Genomic DNA, 22857 nt, shown 5'->3' with positions numbered 1-22857 from the left:
CATGATTTCATATGAACCCGTGATGACGATAAGTGCTATTATGGGCTAATCGTGATCATGGGGTTGCAACGGATTTACTATGGAATTCTTTAGTTAATTGTTTAATACTTTAGTGTGTGATGATTGTATGATATCTAGTATTGGTTGTGCGTAATCGTCTTATGTGCGTCGCGAACATATAAGATAGGGTGTTAATCTCTAGTGAAGCGACGGTGGATCTTGAGATTTAGAACTTGCCATGCTAGCATAGGTTCATGTATGATGTGCATGATTAGTGGGTAACTCTAACAGTTTTATTCGCCTTGTGTAATCAAAAGGAATAACTTGTGCTTAAATCGTTGTGTTGTCAATTTCTGTAGACATATAGGAACTCAACATAATTGATGACTATTCAACTTCTATCTTATTTGTAAATGTTTGGTAGAATGGTATTAGTACAATGAAAGTTGGCTTTTATCAGTTTCGTGTTATTTGATTAATATCATCACTGTCACATGCTAAAGGTAATAACAATAACTATTGAAGGAAGTAGTAATGAAGTTGTGATCTCATGAGTGTTTTAATATTGATAATTGAAGTGTTAATTAAGTGATAAATTAAGTAATTAATTGTAGTTAATATTTAGTCAACAATTCTAAGTGTTAGTGTCTTAACATTGAGAAGTAATGATACATTGGTGCGTGAGTTTAATTAGACAATAATTAGTCTGAGTCTCTGTGGGAACGGACTAGAAAGTATTCTATATTACATGCGAACGCGTATACTTGCGTGAATATTAGCGCGTGTTTTCGCCCTAACAAGTTTTTGGTCGTTGTAGTATAGTGGTAAGTATATCCTCCTGTCACGCGGATGACCCGGGTTCGATCCCCGGCAGCGGCGCCAAAAACTTGTTAGGGCGAAAACACGCGCTAATATTCACGCAAGTATACGCGTTCACAAGTAATATAGAATACTTTCTAGTTCGTTCCCACAGAGACTCAGATTAATTATTGTCTAATTAAACTCACGCACCAATGTATGATTACTTCTCAATGTTAAGACACTAACACTTAGAATTGTTGAATAAATATTAACTACAATTAATTACTTAATTTATCACTTAATTAACACTTCAATTATCAATATTAAAACACTCATGAGATCACAACTTCATTACTACTTCCTTCAATAGTTATTGTTATTACCTTTAGCATGTGACAGTGATGATATTAATCAAATAACACGAAACTGATAAAAGCCAACTTTCATTGTACTAATACCATTCTACCAAACATCTACAAATAAGATAAAAGTTGAATAGTCATCAATTATGTTGAGTTCCTATATGTCTACAGAAATTGACAACACAACGATTTAAGCACAAGTTATTCCTTTTGATTACACAAGGCGAATAAAACTGTTAGAGTTACCCACTAATCATGCACATCATACATGAACCTATGCTAGCATGGCAAGTTCTAAATCTCAAGATCCACCGTCGCTTCACTAGAGATTAACACCCTATCTTATATGTTCGCGACGCACATAAGACGATTACGCACAACCAATACTAGATATCATACAATCATCACACACTAAAGTATTAAACAATTAACTAAAGAATTCCATAGTAAATCCGTTGCAACCCCATGATCACGATTAGCCCATAATAGCACTTATCGTCATCACGGGTTCATATGAAATCATGATAAACAAACACAAGAAAATAATAACTAAACTAATTATATTAAATCAGAGTACGTCACAAGAGTAAATAGCTTCAAAGTAAGAAAACTAGCATCCAACGTTAAAACGAAACAAGAATCACAAGAAAATATGCTTCCTCTTCGTTGCTGTGTGCTAAAACGGTCTTCTTCCTTATCTCCTTCGCTCCTTGCTTAATACCACGATCCTCTCTCGTGAAAACGTCTCCATATCTACTTATATAATAGTCCCATAAAACTCATATTACATAGAAGGGGAAGCCAAACAGAAGTAGAAGTCTAAAAACAACTATTTAATTTCCCGACCCTGCGCGGCCGCTCAGCATAGCTGAGCGGGCGTTCAGCTTCCTGCGCGGCCGTTCAGCATTGCTGAGCGGGCGCTCAGGACCCTACTGGAAAAATCCTGAGTTTGCTCCGTTTCTTCGCCGTAATCTGCCCCTTTCTTTCCTCTCTCAATGGTGAACACATGCCAAGGCTTATTCTTGATGATTACTTCTCCGAAATGCAACTAATACCCTGAAATGCATAAACACTAGAAAAACGCATCAAATACACAAAATACTTGATTTCAAGGCACCAATTTAAGCCATTTTAAGATGTTCTAAGTGGTATAAAATGCCACTTATCACACCCCCAAACTTTAATCGATGATTGTCCTCAAGCGTCACAGACTCAAAAACAAATAAAAACATGCATGAATGCAATCTATATGAAAATGCAGCGATCCCCCTTACTACGAACAAACCAACCAAATTGCAACATCTCAACAAATGCAGTTAGACGACTAAAGATCAATAAACTCATGCAAACGAACATACAGCCAGAAACGTGGTGTGTGTAGATGCTTAACAGATATGCTTCGGAACTAGACCAATTATTATGACTCAATTATGATCAAGGCAATCATATGATTATAAAAAGAATAAATATTCTAGGCACAAAGCGACATATAACACTACAAGAATTTTGGAGCTTATTACGGAATCATGCTTTTTATTTACGACAACAATGCTTATTTGACCGTGCAATGAGTGAGGTCCACAAAAGACTTATACAATGGTATCCATGTAACGAGCGTTAGGTTAGCGGATCCTAGACTCTAAAAACATTAGGTCACTAGGCACAAAGTCCCCTAAGAACTTAATAACTCTAATACCAAAGAGCCCACTCGTGATCAATTATGCATAAACACCACAATTTTTTTTTCTTTTCTTTTTTTTTTTTAAAATTTCTGAGCAAGTTCGTTTCGATACATCTTGCTCAACCCTAGACTACTCGCATAACATGCGAGCCGGCTACTAGCCATTTGACGCCTAGCCACAACTAGCAACAAATTCCAGTTTTACTCCATTTTTTTTCTTTTTCATGCCTTTATCACTAAGAACCTATTATCGAATTCTAAGCATAATAAATAGATTAACCTCGAAAACAATCAGATCATAACAACAATCTAGCCCTTAAGCATTCTCTAAGACTTAGTGACACTACAAGTGCTTCTAGCATGCATATCAACCTACACGACTCAATATCACTTTAATGCTATCACTACACTCGCATCAATATCACAATTCAGTCGATAAATCATCGCAAAAGGGATCATGGTATATGCATGAGCTATATGACATGATAAACAAATAAAGCTATAAAATAAAAAAACTATATGGCAAAAATTATGCAACTATATGAACTAAACTATCATGAATATGCAGCTATATGACACACACAAAATATTCCTTAACTATCACCCCCAAACATAAAATCTTCATTGTCCCCAGTGAAGGTAGTAGAAAGGAACACAGGGTATACCTACTCGGAGTCATCATCATCATCACCCTCAGTGGGTGGAGTATCAGGCGGCGGGTATGCAGAGTCCTCACCAAAAACTGGCCACTGGATATCAGCTCCAAGGCCCCGAAAAGCAGTCCCTAACGCAAGGGTGAGCTCCTGAGCAAACCTGCTCTGCGTCTCGTACATGGCGTCCATCCGCCGTGAAAGCCTCCTATACTGGGTATCAGCCATCCCAGCACCCTCCCGAGCTCTCAAAGAATCAGCCTCATTACGCCTAGGCCTAGCCATAGTAGCACCTCTTGCTGGATGCCCTCCTGAAAGACGATAACCCAACCCATGCTCCTCGGGCTCACCACCGGTCCACTCCTGCATCCCATTCAGAGTCCCAGAATCAATCGGAGCGGCCGACAACTGTAACTGCTCATGAGCTGGCCAGTTCACTCCCACTGCTCGACAAAGCTCCATAACCGTGGATGCATAAGGGATGTTCATATGCTTAGCTCCCCTCAAAAACTTCAAAATTCCTTGGTAGATAAACTCACCAAGGTCCACATAGTACTCCTCATTAAGAATTCTCCACAACAACTGTGCTCTCTCAACTGTGACCTCGTGTGCATGCGAAGAAGGCAAAATATTAGCACAAATAAATGCATTCCATGCACGGGCATACCTGTTCATAGCGATCGCCGGGAAGTGACGATACTCATTAGTGCCGGTCTTGAAGGTCCAAACTGTGCCCAGCCTACAGAGAGTAGCACAAATCAAATCCAAGTCAAAATCCTCAGCAGTCTTCTCATTCCAGTTCTCCTCCTCGGGCTTCCTCTCTCGCTGCCCAATCACACGGCGAATTGATCACGAGTGGTGTTTATGCATAATTGATCATGAGTGGGCTCTTTGGTATTCGAGTTATTAAGTTCTTAGGGTACTTTGTGCCTAGTGACCTAAGGCTTTTAGAGTCTGGGATCCGCTAACCTAACGCTCGTTACATGGATACCATTGTATAAGTCTTTTGTGGACCTCACTCATTGCACGATCAAATAAGTATTGTTGTCGTAAATAAAAAGCATGATTCCGTAATAAGCTCCAAAATTCTTGTAGTGTTATATGTCGCTTTGTGCCTAGAATTTTTATTATTTGTATAATCATGTGATTGCCTTGATCATAATTGAGTCATAATAATTGGTCTAGTTCCGAAGCATATCTGTTAAGCATCTGCACACACCACGTTTCTGGATGTATGTTCGTTTGCATGAGTTTATTGATCTTTAGTCGCCTAACTGCATTTGTTGAGATGTTGCAATTTGGTTGGTTTGTTCGTAGTAAGGGGGATCGCTGCATTTTCATATAGATTGCATTCATGCATGTTTTTATTTGTTTTTGAGTCTGTGACGCTTGAGGACAAGCATCGATTTAAGTTTGGGGGTGTGATAAGTGGCATTTTATACCACTTAGAACATCTTAAAATGGCTTAAATTGGTGCCTTGAAATCAAGTATTTTGTGTATTTGATGCATTTTTCTAGTGTTTATGCATTTCAGGGTATTAGTTGCATTTCGGAGGAGTAATCATCAAGAATAAGCCTTGACATGTGTTCACCATTGAGAGAGGAAAGAAAGGGGTAGATTACGGCGAAGAAACGGAGCAAACTCAGGATTTTTCCAGTAGGGTCCTGAGCGCCCGCTCAGCAATGCTGAGCGGCCGCGCAGGAAGCTGAGCGCCCGCTCAGCTATGCTGAGCGGCCGCGCAGGGTCGGGAAATTAAATAGTTGTTTTTAGACTACTACTTCTGTTTGGCTTCCCCTTCTATGTAATCTGAGTTTTATGGGACTATTATATAAGTAGATTTGGAGACGTTTTCACGAGAGAGGATCGTGGTATTAAGCAAGGAGCGAAGGAGATAAGGAAGAATATCGTTTTAGCACACATCAACGAAGAGGAAGCATATTTTCTTGTGATTCTTGTTTCGTTGTAACGTTGGATGCTAGTTTTCTTACTTTGAACCTGTTTACTCTTGTGACGTACTCTGATTTATTATAATTAGTTTAGTTATTATTTTCTTGTGTTTGTTTATCATGATTTCATATGAACCCATGATGACGATAAGTGCTATTATGGGCTAATCGTGATCATGGGGTTGCAACGGATTTACTATGGAATTCTTCAGTTAATTGTTTAATACTTTAGTGTGTGATGATTGTATGATATCTAGTATTGGTTGTGCGTAATCATCTTATGTGCGTCGCGAACATATAAGATAGGGTGTTAATCTCTTGTGAAGCAACGGTGGATCTTGAGATTTAGAACTTGCCATGCTAGCATAGGTTCATGTATGATGTGCATGATTAGTGGGTAACTCTAACAGTTTTATTCGCCCTGTGTAATCAAAAGGAATAACTTGTGCTTAAATCGTTGTGTTGTCAATTTCTGTAGACATATAGGAACTCAACATAATTGATGACTATTCAACTTCTATCTTAATTGTGGATGTTTGGTAGAATGGTATTAGTACAATGAAAGTTGGCTTTTATCAGTTTCGTGTTATTCGATTAATATCATCACTGTCACATGCTAAAGGTAATAACAATAACTATTGAAGGAAGTAGTAATGAAGTTGTGATCTCATGAGTGTTTTAATATTGATAATTGAAGTGTTAATTAAGTGATAAATTAAGTAATTAATTGTAGTTAATATTTATTCAATAATTCTAAGTGTTACTGTCTTAACATTGAGAAGTAATCATACATTGGTGCGTGAGTTTAATTAGACAATAATTAGTCTGAGTCTCTGTGGGAACGAACTAGAAAGTATTCTATATTACTTGCGAACGCGTATACTTGCGTGAATATTAGCGCGTGTTTTCGCCCTAACAGCACGCAAAGAGCTGCATGCAATTTTTTGAATAACATTTCAGAACTTTACGTATTCAAAATTTGTTAGTCCCAAAATAGGGGTTAATAAGCTAGAAGAGTGGTCGAATAGCTTATAACCTTTTTAAATTATAGAGCTTGGCATTTTCAATTTTTCTTTACCATTTAAAAATTCGTTATTTGTAAACAAGTAAGCCAAGTGTAGAAAGATAAAACGGTAAAAAAATAGAGTGCGACACAGTCGATTTTATTTAGATTTGCGGTAGCTAAGTCAGCAAAAAGAGTCCACTCACCCCTACTCCAGTCCCCAAGCTCCTCCCCGGACTCAAGATTTTTTCTAATATAAAGAAACTCCTTTATAACAGGCGGAGAAGTCTTTACAACACTATATATTTATTTTAGACCTTAACTATACGTTAATTCTTAAAATACAATAGCAAAACCTACTAGACTAATATTGGAACGTAACTCCTCATTATTTCCTCACAATCTAAGTAGAACCCTTTCAAGCTTGTCTTGGTGCACAACTTCCCGCTACCTGCTCAAAACCGAGCAATACCCCTTGCGTAGATTTCGTATTTACACCCTTTGCCGGTCTTGACTCTTAGATCGGGTCTTGGATCTTTCCTCCTCTTAATGTTGTGTAGACACCCAACTCCCCATCGGCGTATCTAAGACTTGTCTTAGAGGCGAAAATCACCTCATTTCACTTCACCTCACGTCAAATGATATTATACAAGTACTACGACTTATAAAATCCCTTAAGTAAAAAATAAGGTTGGATTAGTATATAACGATACTAATACCAAGAGATAATTTAATATCTTAAATAGCATGCAAAGTATAAAACACAACGGAGGCATTTAAATATAAGCACTAATAAGATACTAAATATTAGGCCGAATATAACTCAAGGCCGAATATCAATTACTTGAATAAAATTCAAGTGTATCTCGTTTGTTATTAAAAAGCTTCGGAAGAGATATAACAATTAGTTATAATGCCTTTTTAATAAATTAAGATAACCCACTTAATATCAATGAGGAGATTTTATCTCGTATATTAAATTATACGAATATTTCTCGACTCGGAATTATGGTTGGTTTTAACTTCAAGAACAACGTAAGTAAGACTCGTGTATATCTCTAATTATAATAGATGAGAGTTATTCGAGTAACCTTTAACTTACTGTTCAAAGTTAATTTAACTTCCTTAACTCAACGAGGAAGCTTGGTTTATATCTCTAAATAATGTAACGAGATTTATACAAGTTGCGTTCAACTCAAATGTGAAATTGTAACAAACTTACTAATATTCAACGAGAGATATTTTCCTTATGCCTCTTATAATTATAACGAGAATTATACAAAGAATCATAACCTTGAGATTTAGTTAGTTTATGTTTTTTTTTTATTTCAAATAAGGAAGTATTTTTTATGTCGTATTGTATCGATTTATACAAATTGACTTCAATTCGGAAACAAAAAAACCGTTTAGTAAATATTCAACAAGGAAGCTTTCATTTATATCTCTATATAAGATTTATAAAAAGTGCTTCTAACTCGGAATATTAACTTATTTTAATTACTTTAACTCAACAATGAGTTTATTTGTTTATGTCATATATCGACTTATACAAAATTGCCTCAACTCGGTATTTAAGTAGATCGAAGTTATTTAAGTAGATCGAAGTTATATTTAATTCCGGATAAAAATCTATGGAATATAAACAACTAAATTAGAATAAAATAAATGAGGTAGAAAATCTCCTACATATATGTTTACAAATTATGTGTACTAACAAGATTTAACTAGTTTAGCACAACTACACAAAAATGTAAACTAACTGATTATTTGTGTAAACGATCAAACAATTAAGCACTAACACGAATATTGTAACACCCCCAAATCCGGGGTCGGGGATCTGGGTTGTCACGAGTTCCATTTCCCTTAATAATACTTAATCTTAATAATCAACCAACTACTGCGTACTGTGACCCCACAATATACACACACGCCACAAGTTATAGTCTCAGAGATGAATACCAAACAATAACACAAGTCATTTTATTCCACAATTATAAGTTATTACACCTCAAAAGGGTTTCTGAATAAATTTACATATTCTTTGCCATTATTACAATTCATAAATATACATAAGTCTGGTACATCAAAAGTTGAAAGCCTAGCCTATTTGTAGACCCTACCTCAGCTACAACGACATCAACGCATACAGGAAACTGCAGAACGTTTCCTATCTGCTCGCGAATTAGGAGCTTGATCCTCTTCATCTTGTCTATCTGTTGTTGTATGATGAAATAAGAAAGCAAGGGTGAGCAACAAGCTCACCGAAATAATATGTATAATGAGTAACAATATATGAGCATTCTCATTGTACTCATGAAAGTCTTGGTCAAGTAAAAAAAATGAACCAAGTTTGATATCTTATCGCGACCAAGTCGCAAAATATTCAGTATATATGTATATATACTTTTCAAAATCTTGGAAGTCCTCTTCCATGCATAATATACACAGAGTTCCAGTTTATAACTATATAAAAATATCGTTGCAAGGTGATCTCATATATCTAACCTTGTCTCAACGTTTTTCTGAAAACCTTTGTCGTTCATAAGATAATCATTAACTAGATATAAGTTGAAAAGATGAAGTTACAAGATACTCCAATATACTTATATCTTTTTGTTTCCGAATACTACTTGAACTACCACCGTTCAAGGTATAAATAGTTCATCCCATAGATGAAGCTACACGACAAAACTTGTATAGAATCAATCTTTGAAATATCATCAAAATGAAATGAAGTTACGAGATACTTCATTTGATGAAAACATCATTTTGAAAACTCGACCCTGCCAACACTCAACAATCGCCCAGCCGTAGCCTTTCTATCGAAGTGCTCTGGGTGGTGTTACAGAAATATCTAATAAGATGATGAACTCATTACAGGAGTTAGCCGCGCCAGGAAGACCACTCACAATGATCAGTCGTAGTAGTGCAACTCCACCATTTTCTACATGTAGAGGAGAACCTGTCGGATTTACTTGTCAACCGAACACTGGACTCCTAAGGAATGGACCGTCTTAGCGGAACTTCCGGGCCATTTGGGCCAATAAATAAGGCTGGGCCGGCGCCACTCGACCACTTACGCCACTCCTAGTTCAGATGAAATCCATGACTCTGAAACGTAAAGCTCGTCCCCACTTTCCCCAAGTAGAAACTTATTGATACGGCTCCACCAAGAAGTTGTATCTAGTTGGAAAGAAAAACTCACCGATATTTCCCAGGCGATGCCTGTTAATGGATTAACTTGTTCCAAGAATTTTACTTCCCGAGTGTTGGGTAAGTAATAAAAAACTCTTTTATCAAAACAGCAACCTTGTTGCGAATATAAAAATATATCACGAAGCCGGATCCCTCAGATTTTTAAGCGAGTATTTAAATCCCCTTCAGAAGGAAGATCTTAAATTTGAAAACGAGTTTTGGGATCCGCTCTAACCTTTAAAATCATTTTGAAGACTCGAAAACATTTTTAAGAATGTTTGGAGAAATGTTGATTTAATAAAATAAATCAGTCCCAATATATTAGAAAATATCTAAATATTATTGTTTAAATAATATTCCCATAAAGGATGATCTTTATAAAAATAGTTGAAGTAGAAGTTTTAAAACTCATACTTGAAATGAATAATAATAATTAACCAAAGATATACTTATACGAAAGTACGATCTTTATTTGAATAATCGAAAATAAGTTTGATTATCGAAACATTATTCTTTAATAAAATAAAGAATATTATTTAATAAAATAAGCGGAGTCATAGGTCCTCGAATGAATATTCAAAATAATATTCATTAAATAAAATAAGCGGAGTCATAAGTCATCAAATGAATATTCAAAATAATATTCATTAAATAAATAATGTTATCGAATAAACCTTATTCGATTAATAGTTTTGAAAACTATATCCATATATATATATATATGAAAATATATATATATATATATTATACTCGGGAACATCGACTCCCGGTTTAGAAAAATGTTCACCTTTGGGTCCACTAAGGGTATACGCAACTACTGCTTATCTCTAGCATAGGTATTATGCAACTTATAAGCATTTGAATCAACAATTAGATATCAAGATTACGAAACAGACATGCATATATACCATATCAGCATGCTCCAATATATCACAAAATTTGCTAATAATAATCATGCACTTATCACAAGATAATGCATATACATATATTTACATCACAACAACAGTATAACGGGTAGAAAACTTGCCTGAGTGCTCCGGGGTAGACTTAAGCTTAGAGTGGGTCCGGTAACCTATGAACAACAACATAAGCCGGAATTAAACCACGGTCGCTTAATAAACTAGACTTTAACCAATTGAACCCTAACGTTTGCTTATGGTCATTTCTACGCTTAACAAATCACATAAGTCGTTCGAGTACCCTTGGCTCCACCATTTTAAATAAATTAACCATTAAAAATTTTAAGGCGATTCTTTCGCGAGTATTTTACCAACTTCCTAATTCACTTTACATAATTATTTCATACTCCAATTAGTCATTTAAGGGCCTTAACCAAGATTTCAAAGTAAGGCGAGGGGTAATGGTTCGTTCGCGAAATGCCGTTACTTAAAACGGTCGTTTCTCCTAAACCGTACATCGGATTCAAGCGAATCACATATCAAAATGAAGCTTACGACATAATCTAACTAAACATGGCAAAGTCACAGATTAAATAGTTAGCTCTCTGTCCCGAACACTAAGAATAAGAAGTTGTATGAAATTGGGCATTACGACGACTATGTTTACGCGATTACCAAGTTTTAAACCACTCCAAACAATCACCATTCAACTCACAACCAACAATACAACCAACCCTCATCCAAACCTTACTACATCAGTCCACAAACCTCAAGATTTTCCAATTTATACAACCCCACACATGAACTACTAGCTATACTTAAGTTTCATTAACTATAAACAAGATTTCAACATCCAAATCACTACAAATCCAATCCAAACTCTAAGCACACAAGCATCATGCTTCTCATTTACTATAACCATCAAAACCATCGTAATACTCAAAGTAAAGTTAGGGTTTGGAGGTGTTATACCTTCCTTGGAGTGATTAGAGTAGCTAGGAAGTCTTAGGGAGCCTCCTACAAGCTTGATCTTTCCAAAGAAATCAAGAACACAAAGTTAGGTTTTGAAGTTTCTAAAAGTCAGATTGAAAGAACTGTCAAAATGAGGGTCTTACCATGCTTATTTGGACGAGACTTGTGAACAAGAGTTGTAGGCCATCTCAATACCTTTCCAAAGAGCTATAGAACATACTATTTGAGTGAGTATTGAAGGAGATATAATAGTTTGAAGTTGCTGCTCTGGTTTTGGCCGAGAGCTTTTGTTCTTGGAAAGCAAAAGTCAACTTCTAATTTGTGTTTTGTGATTTGTTTTGTCTTGGCTTGGTTGCTACCTTTTGTTTGTTAATTAAATTGTTACCATGGTAAAAATTGTGTGGCTCACAATTAACCAACCAATCCTTCCCACTTTGTCATGCTCATGTCATCTGCTCATGTCATCTTGTTACACTTGTCTTCCTCTTGTTGGTGTGATGACATCATCGTCCATTAACCTCTTTGATTAACCCCTAATTACTTGGCTAATGACCGCTGATCTGTTATACGGTTCTCTTAACTTTCGTTCTCGTTTATCGTTTGAGGGATCATACCCGGGATCTTATTACTTGGGTTCCCCTAAACCTTTCTCAATATTTTATATTCCTTTTAAGATCCTCTCTTATAATCATTGAATTAAATCCTTTTAATCATGTTACCTTATACTCAATTCTTTCGGTATCTGGTGGATTTTCGGGAAAAATCAAAGTGTTCGAATTTGGATTCTGACGATCTTTACATACACTTATTTACTTTATGGAATACTAATACGATCTTAGAATTTCCATAACAGTACTCCTATATAGCGTGATCTGATAATTTTCCTTAATCAGCATCATCAGTAAAAGTTACTATTCATCCGTGTTTCAAAAATTCCAAAAATTGGGGTTATTACAAATATTAACTAACTTATGACTCTTGACCTTCCAAAGGCTCAAACCCCTCTTAAATTAAAGAGTGGGTTACAAGAGATACGAGTTAGGATTGAAGCTGAAAAATACATCAAAACAAACATGAAAAGTTACCGGAAAGTGGCCGAAAAATTGGTCAGAGTAAGGATTATAAAATTAAACTTTTGGGAGGTTCTTGGAACACGTAGAGGCTGCAAGAAAGTGGTATTTAAGTTGCGTTAGTAATTTTTAAAAAGGTGTCAGAGATTGAGCAAGAAAAAGGAAAAAATAAGCTTTTAAAGGTACGAAACTTAGAAAATAAAAAGGCTTGCTTGCTAGAAATTTGCAGAGGTTTTTGCTACTGCAATAGAGAGAGTTTAGAATGGTAAAAGCTCCATAACTTTTCTTACTCAAAAGGACTTAGGACTTGCTCTTGATTTTTTAATAGGGAAGGAAGTAAGTGATTAAGAGGTAAAATACTTTAATTCCATTTTTGGAGTGAAAGTTTTGGAGTGTAAAAATGCCAAATTTGCATTCATTATCACTTGCTTTCGTTCATTTTTAAAAATCGAAAGCACAACTATGAGTGAAAGTGAAAGTAATTTACTTACCTTACACTTGCTTTCCTTCTTTTTTAAAACTCAAGAGCAAGGGGTTAGTGAATGCATTATGGGGAGGGGTGTTTGTGTTAGGTCATAGAACACTATAGAAGGGGGTTGAATATAGTATTTATATAATCAAATCGATTTCAACACAAGTATCTAACAAAGATCAAGTATATTCAAATAAACTCTGTTACAATAGAACTGTTGTTCTTTCTCAGTGATGAACAATATCACTAAGAGCTACTAGGTTACAATGAATAATGTTTCTCGATAATGGTAACACATATAGTGTAAACCCTAAGCTGTGTTTATATAGTACACAGTTACAATATATCTTCTAATTGATATGGAATATAATTCTGTCTCCTAAAATATATCAATCAGATTTCTTCTACAAGTCTTCTAGTCCTCTAACTCTTCATGCATATCTTCTTTTGTTTTAGTCCAGATCTTCTCCTATAAATCAGCCGCATTCCTTATCTGAAATCTTCCTACACTTAAGTCCTGATATATATCTTCTGACTACTTAAGTTCTGATATTAAATTCTGATTTCAGTAAGTTCTGATTTCAGTAAGTCATGATAAGTCCTCTTGTTAAGTTTTGAAAACTAAACACAAATCAAATTAGACATGACATCTCAAGTATATCTAACAATCTCCCCCAACTTGTAAATTATGAAAAATATACAAGTTAATAGATTTGATGATGTCAAAAACTTTTAAGTACAAATGCAATGAGAGTTTAATAAGACAACTAACTATAACTTACAGTCCTTGTAGCTTTTACCAATCCACTGAGTAAATCTGAATCCAAAATGATTCTTGACAAAGTTTGATATCAGCTTTTCTTCTTTATTCCTCAGGACTTGAGCTATTGTAGATTTGACTTGCTTCAATTCTTCACCCTGACTTCCAATCTGGTAGATTGCAGTCCTAAGTGCTGAGATGTGATTTCTTTCCAAACTATCATCAAGTCTGATCACCCTTGGATGAGAAGAGTCTTCATTATAGCGCAAACATTTCTCTTTCAGAATTACTTCAAGTTTAGCAAAATCCTTCTTCATTGGAATTTCACTTCCATCATCTTTAATTATATTAGGAATGAATTCTGTAACCCTTGAACCAGAAATTCTTGCTTTATCTCGTATGGTATTCATTATGAAATTTGACCATCTTCTGGTAATCTCAGACTTTATCTCTAATATATAATGAAAGAATTGAAGTTCTTTCAGAGATTTGTTCAGCATATCTGATTCTGACATTTGATATGTTCTTCCATCTTCAAGAAATGGAATTAGATTTTCTTTGACATTATGCTTATTATGAGCATCCAGTACCACTTAAACAGATATAACCTTGTCAAAGTGTTTCTGTGTAACTTCTTAAGAGGTTTGTCAGTCAATAAGAATGGATCTCTAGTAAGCACTTCAACTTTTGTCTTAATTTGGCTTTATCAGGACCTAATCCAGCTTTGTCTCTTGCTTCTCTGGCTTTCAATCCAACAGTCATGAAATCAGATAGCAGCTGGCTTTTCTTAGGATCTGATGGATTAACATTCTTCCATATGAGTTTTCTCTTATCAGTAAATGTCAATTTATTCAAATCAATTTGAGCTTTGTCAGAGGTTGATGTCTTGATGACTTGATCAGGATTTGCTGTATTTTCTGTAACCTGTTGTTCTTCATTCTGAACAACTTGAGCTGTGTCACAGGTTGTTTTTGATTCTTCAGTTATCTCCCTTCTTTTCAGAGTTTGAACATGCTCATCTACTGTAGCAGCATCATCAAATACTTGAACCAGTTTGCATACAGGTTTCATCAGGATTTGAGGAATCTTTATCTCCTGTAGCTTTGTTGGTTCATCAATTTTTCCTTTCCCCATATTTTTGGGATCAATCTGTGATCTTGTCTTGGGCTTTGAAGCCTCAGAATTTGACTTTTCCTTGATCACAATGCCTTTTGCCTTAGGCCTTGGAGGTTTCTTTGCATCAGAAGCTTTAGACTTAAGATTTGTCTTCTCAGTTATAAATCTAGCTTCTTCCTCCTTTAGATTCTCTAAATCCATTCCAGGATTATGTTTGAGAAATAATCTTCTAGCAATTTCTTCATCAAGTGCCTGTATCTTGGGATCCTTGTAGTCGACAGTAGTCTGCTTTCCCTTTAGCTTCGGAGTTTGCAAGAACTTCTGAGAGTCTTGACATTCAGCTTGAATCAGAACATCAGAACTTGATATCAGATTTTGATTATCAGAACTTGCTATCAGATTTTGAGTTTGAGCAGTTTCAGAACTTGTCTTCTTTTGAGTAGAAGATTTGCTTGAATCAGAAATTAGTTTCCTTGAAGAAACTTTACTGCTTTTCCCTTGACCTTGACCCTTGCCCTTGCTAGGGTTTCCCTGGTCATCACCTTTATCATCTTTGTTCTTCAGTATTTGAGTAGGTGAGCATTTAGACTTAACTACCTTCTCCCCCTTTTTGGCATCATCTGGTAGGAGAGAGAGAGAAGAAGTTCGACTGAAGATTGAATTTCATTCAATTGAGCTTGTTGATAGGCTTGATTCTGAAGGACCTCAGTAATTTGGGCATGTTACTTTTCTTGAACCTTCTCAATAGCTTCAACTTTCTCATGAATAGGTCTGATAAACCTCTTTTTATCTAGCTTGATCTCCATATCCAGCTTTTCAGCTTTTTCCAGAAGTTTGTCAACTTTTTCATGAGTTTGAGAGTGTAGACCTTGAAGAGATTTTGTACTTAGAGCAGTAACTTTAGGTTGGTGCTTGAAATCAGAGTTTTTCAGCAACTCATCAGCTTTTGCAATATGCTCGGTCAGAACTTTGGAGCTTGGAATGAAATCAAATTCATTCCACTTCTTGGTCCACTCAACCCCTCTGTGAGTTTCTTCCCAAGGAACATGAGCACCTTGTTCAACAAACTTTTCAATCAGTGCCTCCTTTCCATGCAAAGATTTAAGAATAGATTTCGATTCAGATATGTTTTCAGTATCAAAGGAGAAGAAATGAGTTTGTACCTTAGGCTCAGAAGCAGCAGGATCATCAAGATTGACCATCAGTGCATGGCATGTGTGTGACGCCCTCCAAACCCGGGTCAGAAGTTTGGGGCCCACAACACATACACACACCATGATTAAACCTGTTTATGAATATTATTATATGCAATGATCATACTTACCACAATCAAGGATCGTAACAGTTTAAAGTATGTCCAAAAGCCACAACCTTATTTATTACAAACGTACCAAATCCTAAATTTATTTATCTTACATTTGAAGTCAAACTTTATTACAAACTTTTAGCTCACACTAAACCACACAACTCCCGCTAGCTCATTCCACTTCAACCTGTAAACCTGGCTGGCACACTCGACTGGGGATCCTCGCTATCACCAAATTTCTTTTTAACTGGAAAAAAACATAAACATATTCGCAAGAGTGAGCTAACGAGCTCAGCAATTCACCATGATAACACTAAGATTTAATAATGATCAACTGAAATGATATAGGGAATCAAGTTTCCCAATAAACAATGATTAAAATTGGATATTCACTTTTATTTTAAAAACCAAGGTTAGGCTGCTGATCAGTCACGCACTAACCCCGAGCAAGGCTCCCAGCTTTGCTCTATATACTGGATCCAAGGCACCCATTGGCCTAATACGACAACGAATCTGGTATGACCACGAATCTGGTCCATATTTAAAAACAATCCAATTCCATAGTAATAACATGATAAGAAATGTACTTCAATAAACTGAATCATAAATAATATTTATCTTGAAGCATAAGGTGCTTCACAACACCAGAAAGGTATAACAAGGTCAACAAGAAGCTTGGCTTTCAATTCAAGAAAAGAATCAAACTGTAGAAGACCAAGGGTGCAAATGTTACAAGGAATGGTCTTCTGTTATACAAGGCACAAAGGTTCATCTGATAAACAATCTCATATCAAAGATTAGTATGTGGTAGATATGTATTTGTAGAGTAGTATCAGATAGGTGTGGTTCGTATTCAAGAATTCAGCAATCAAGGGTTTACAAGAAATCAGGCTCACGACTCAAGATCAATAAAAATCAGGGTTTAGGGTTAAGTACTTCAAAGTAATTTCAATATAGAATAGGAATTACTGGGAATAATTGCAACATAATAAAAAGAGTTCAAAAGTGTTCACAAGTATATTACAAGAAAGTTTAGGGACACTTGCCTTATCAATTCGCTTTCACTTCACTAACACTTGTCAATTGGTTCCCACTCACTAACTACTTGCTTTCCCTTTCTACATCTTGCTTCCTCTTGATTTTTGGGCAAAAACAAATGGTTGATTCAGAAAGAGCATTTCGAGAGCTTCATTTTGATATATTGCACGCCCGAATCGGAGTTCGATAACACCTTCGAATCGCGGTTTAATTATGAAGAACACGAAGAACACTTACTACTTTCTCTGGATAATTATAAAAATTTTACTGGTGAAATAATTATATGCGCGAAATAAAACTACAGAAAGGGCTATTTATAGAGGAAATTTTAAGAATATTCCCTGAATATGCTTTGGAATATTCCTTGAATATACTTTTGGATAGAATATTCCCTGAATATGCTTTGGAATATTCCTTGAATATACTTTTGGATAGAATATTCCCTGAATATGCTTTGGAATATTCCTTGAATATACTTTTGGATAAACATTATCCTTTTTTTTTGGATAAACACTATCCTGTTTTGGATAAATGTCATCCTATTTCGGATAATTATAAAAAACCGGGCTTTTATAAAACGATTGTACGGAGAAAATGTTATCGAAAAAGGTTAGCGTAGCCGCGCATGGGTTAAACCGTAATCTGGATCGAAAAAGTCGAAACATGGAAAGTGTCCGAAATTACCAGATTAGGTTAGGAAGGAGTTTTCCGAAGAGTTTCGGGTTGTAAAAACGTAAAAACGGTTGAGGTTGGACGATTCCCGGCTTTATAAAATAATTTTGTACATATTAAGAAAATGGTTAATAAATTCATAAATCAATATAAAAATCATATAATACTCCAAAAATTACCAAAAAATACCTTAATTATCTATATTTTATTCTGGATATGATAAAATTAACATACCTTGACTTTACCACATATGAACATTCAAATAATATCACCAAACATCAAATAATTCACCAAAAATCACATAATAATCATATAATAATCATTTATTGATAAAAATAATTACACGTCATGTCCCGGATATTACAATGTGTCTTCATCTTCAGAATCAGAGGAGTCCACCCAATTCTTGCTTGATGTGATCAGGGCTTTTCTCTTCCCTTTGTCATGCTTTATTTTCTTGCACTCTGTGGCAAAGTGACCAGGTTCATCACAGTTGTAGCATTTGATCTTTGTCCTGTCTACCTTCCCAGCTCTAGAGTCCTTTCCATCATTTCTCCTAGTAAACTTCTTCCTGAAGCTTCTGTTATTCTTGGACTTCCTGAACTGCATCCTCCTGAAGCCCTTAACCAACAATGCGAGCATTTGCACAACATCAGAATCTATCATGTTCTCATCAGTTTCAGAATCAGTATCATCATCAGGATTTGATGATGAATCATCAATATCTGATTCTGGCAAATTGTTCTTCTTTTTTGCAGCTCCAGCAGACTTTTCTCTTGAAGCTTTATCATTAACTTTCAAAGAAACATATTTCCCTTTGCTGCTTTTCCTCTCTCTCCTTTGATGAACCTCCAAATCATAATTTCTCAGCAAGCCATAGACTTCATCCAGAGTAATTACGTCCAGATCATACTGATGTCATATGATTGAAGTCTGAGTCTCCCATTCTTCATTCAAAGCTCTCAAAAACTTGGTGTTGAATCCTCTCGATCATACACCTTTCCAACCAAAGACAGATTGATTAGTAGAGTCATAAATCTGTCATAGATGTCAGTGAGATTTTCATCAGGCTTGGCCTCAAAGTGTTCATATTCTTGAATCAGAACAACCCTTCTGTTCTTCTTGATGGCCATGGTTCCTTGACATTGAGTTTCAAGAGCATCCCAGATTTCTTTGGCAGTCTTGTAGGCTATGACCCTGTTTGACATCACAGAATCAAGACTGTTATGAAAAATGTTTATTACCTTTGCATCTTTTAGCACATCTACTTTCTCTTCTGGTGTCCATTCTGTCTTCTCCATCAGTTGATAGTGTTCAGCAACAGTAGGAGTTGCATGCACCAATTTTGTTGGCATGAAGGGTCCATCATTGATTACGTCTAGATAATCTGGATCTGTAGCTTCCAGGTACATGAGCATCTTCACCTTCCATGTTGGATATTCAGTCTTTTTCAGAATGGGAATTTTAATGCTTTCATACTTGTTCAGAGACATGTTTAGATCGTTTCTGATTGTAAATTTATCAGTGTGCTCTGATACCAATTGTTGCCAAGTAAAGATACAATTGTTTAATGGGGGTTGGATACAATTGTATAAATATTTTGAACAAGTAATAAAATATAACAGCTTTTTATATATCTGATAAAAAACTGTTACAGAATCCTCTCAAGAAATACTGATGTTCTTGAGGGCTGCTAGGTCGAATGATCCTCGAGTATGATACTTCTAAGAGATGACCTAAACTGTATTTTTATATACTACACAGGTACAACAGATTAATCTAAGATATGCATTATTAAAAACTAACTAAAACTGATATATATCTTAAATTAAATAGATAAAGTCCTATAACTCAGACGTAATAGATATCTGCTTCACATTATAAGGAACAGAACCAATCCTTTAATGCTGACTATCTTCAAATACTGATGTCATACAAATCCCGATGACATACCAAATCTTGACGGTACATAAGATCTTGATGACATCCGAACAACCAGATCCTGAGCTTCTTCTGATCATTGAGAATTCAATATGTAATAAAATAAATGTATCAAGCCAAGCTAACCATACAATCTAACTAGAGTAAAAAAATAACCATGGTTAGTAACCAAATATTAACCTAGCTAAATAGGAATGATAACCTAAGCTAGCAAATAGTAACCATGAAAAGTGCAAGGGAGTACCTAGGTAGTAACCTAGCTTTGAAATTTTGCAAGCTAGCAAGATATGTACTAAGATATGAATATCTAGGATGATATACACACACAAGCACATCACTTATCCAAGAAGCATTCCAAAACACAACACAAAAAATCTCTTCTCTCTCCCGTTGAAGATTCATTTGGCAAACAAGAAAAGAAGAAGAAATCAAATTTCAAACACCCACTTCTAGCCATGGAAAAATTCCATAAATAAATCCCATAATTCATACATCCTAAACTAATTTAAGATAAAATTTTGAAATCATTCTATTAAGGTTTGGTAGGTGTAGTAAATTCAAGAAAAGTGATAATGAATAGTAATGAATAGTAACTCTTCTTGGTTTCTTGATTTTTATGGCTTGATCTAGGTTCCTTAAACTCAACCAAGCATCGCCAAGACTACACCATCAATAAGAACAAATCACAAGCTTGCAAGAAAGGTATAAATCCTTGACCTAACTTTGTTTAAAGTTTAAGTTTCAAGAAACTTTGAGATCTTAGCTATAAACCTAGTTTTAGTAACTGATTTGCTATTATCTTGATGATTAGTTAGTTAGTATTAAGGTTGATGATTGTTGCCTCAAGAACATGATGTTATTGAGATAAGTTAGTGTTGAGATTATGATATGGTGGTTGTTGATGGTTGATTAATGATTTAAGGCGTAAACAAAACTCGTATCGTAATCATAATCTCGTTAAAACACACAAAACACAACTTAAAGTTTCTGCAGAAGTTCCCGAATGTAAATTGTAGTTTCTTGAAAAGTAAGACTTGATTATGATAGAAAATATTATAAGGATCTTTTAGGCGCTTGAATCACTTGATTTAGATTTACGGATCAAAAGTTATGACCGTTTTAGTAAAAGTGATTTACACGATAAAAACTGCTACGAATAACGAACTTTGGAAATAGAAATGATCGACTTCAAAATATACAAAAATCATGAAATTTTAACAGAGAGTAAGAAATAGAGTTTATTAACTTCTATAAAAATTCAAGTGAAAATATGGAATTTCCAATTTTATAAAAATGTGTGAACCGAGACCGCGCAATTAGAAAACCATTAAGAAGCGTAAGCAGAGCCGACGATCGAAATGTAAAAGGCATAAAAGGACAAAAGGGATTTCTGACAGAAAGCGAACATAATGAATACTTGTGCTTAAATAAATAATAAGAGTAAAGTGAGTTGCGAGGATGATTAATAAGTAGCGCCTATGTACGAGTCGCCATAAATAAGAACGGGATCTAACGAAACGATACATGTTTATGATTATAGATTTCCGAGCGGACCCTAGAGCATCCTCCACCTTACAGTACCCAGAAAAGTTTATGGACCTAACTCCATATACCGTTGTGTTGTGAAAAGATTGTTTTACTGTCTTTTGCATAAATGTCATGCTTGCCATGATACTAGTATTTAAGTTTTACGCATCAATAGCGATTGTGTTACGATGTATATATCGTAGAATATTTTAGCGCTACCATAAGCGTGATATATAAATCATAAGACCAAGAGCCGGTCGGAGGTTTAAAACAAAAACCCGGGAATCATACCGGTGATGTTTTGGACGATCAAAAGTCCGTACTTATTTTATTCTAAGGGACTCGATGTCCACTTGCGAAATATTAAATACCTCGAATTTATTCAAAATGATTTCCAAAGATTGTATTCCCTCAACTATATTTAATTACTTGAACAATGAATATTATTTTAATTATTCATTTAATATAGGAGAAGTACTCTTCAGCGATTATTATTTTAAACTCAATTAATTATATCACTTTAACTATTTAAACATAAATTAGTTGAGGAATATTATTTTAAATATTCTTTTAAAATATAATTATTCGAGGTTTAATTATTAAATAATTATTATTTAATTATTAAATAATTATTAAATGATTTAATACGATTTAAAAATCATAAAACCTAATTTAAAATATTTTCTGAGTTTCAGAAAATCATAGTAATATTTTCAGATCGTCGAAGAATATTATCTCGACATACTTTAAATATTTGAGAATAGTTTTAAAAGAAACTCTCCCTTATTTATTTATCTGTTGATAACAGTCAACTCACATTATCTTAGTACTTCCTCCGAAAATTCTTGAAAGTATATATATATATATATATATAAGATGAGCTATGCCTATCAACAAGCAAAACACTTGGAGAACTTCGATGTGGTTCGAGTTCTTAAGATATGATAGGATTTCTTAAAAGGACAAGGGAGGGGTAGAGATCCAGTATTTCGTGTATTGGGGAGACTACCAGTATCGTGGGAGATGGTACTATGTGTACCTGAGGACCTGCGAAGTGTGTGTATACCCGAAATGAACACATAGCCCGTATGCGGCCAGGGTGATAACAAGGAGTTTGGAAGTCATCCTCCTACTAGTAGAAAAGGTTACTAATTTCCGTCAAATAACTGATCATCGTAAGCGGTGGCTCTAGTGAATGTCCAAAATTCTTCCAATGGGAATTGAGAAGCAATAACGTAACCCAAGCTAGGTGCTGGGTTTATCATTAAGGTATTTGCAGGATAATAAGTCAACAAAAGAATTGTTTTCAAAAGAAGGTGTGTATCACCGAGGATAACTATTTTAATAAACATACTTAGCGTATATGTAATCATTCATGAATTTCTCATACAGTCTTTTCATACTGTACATTATGCTGGGTATTATAGCTCACACTTGTTTTCTTA

The 22857-nt window shown here is 35.1% G+C and overlaps 1 non-coding gene across 1 annotated transcript; it reads left to right on the top strand.

Annotated features, from left to right (window-relative positions):
* Positions 1–807: 807 nt before the first annotated feature.
* TRNAD-GUC (transfer RNA aspartic acid (anticodon GUC)) lies at positions 808–879 on the top strand. The gene has a single exon. It is a non-coding gene; the product is annotated as a tRNA-Asp (tRNA).
* The last annotated feature ends 21978 nt before the right edge of the window (positions 880–22857 follow it).

Source organism: Apium graveolens, chromosome 7 (genome assembly GCF_009905375.1).
Source record: "Apium graveolens cultivar Ventura chromosome 7, ASM990537v1, whole genome shotgun sequence".
Taxonomy (NCBI): domain Eukaryota; kingdom Viridiplantae; phylum Streptophyta; class Magnoliopsida; order Apiales; family Apiaceae; genus Apium; species Apium graveolens.
Note: the sequence above shows the minus strand (reverse complement) of the source record. Positions and strands in the feature narration are given on the sequence as shown.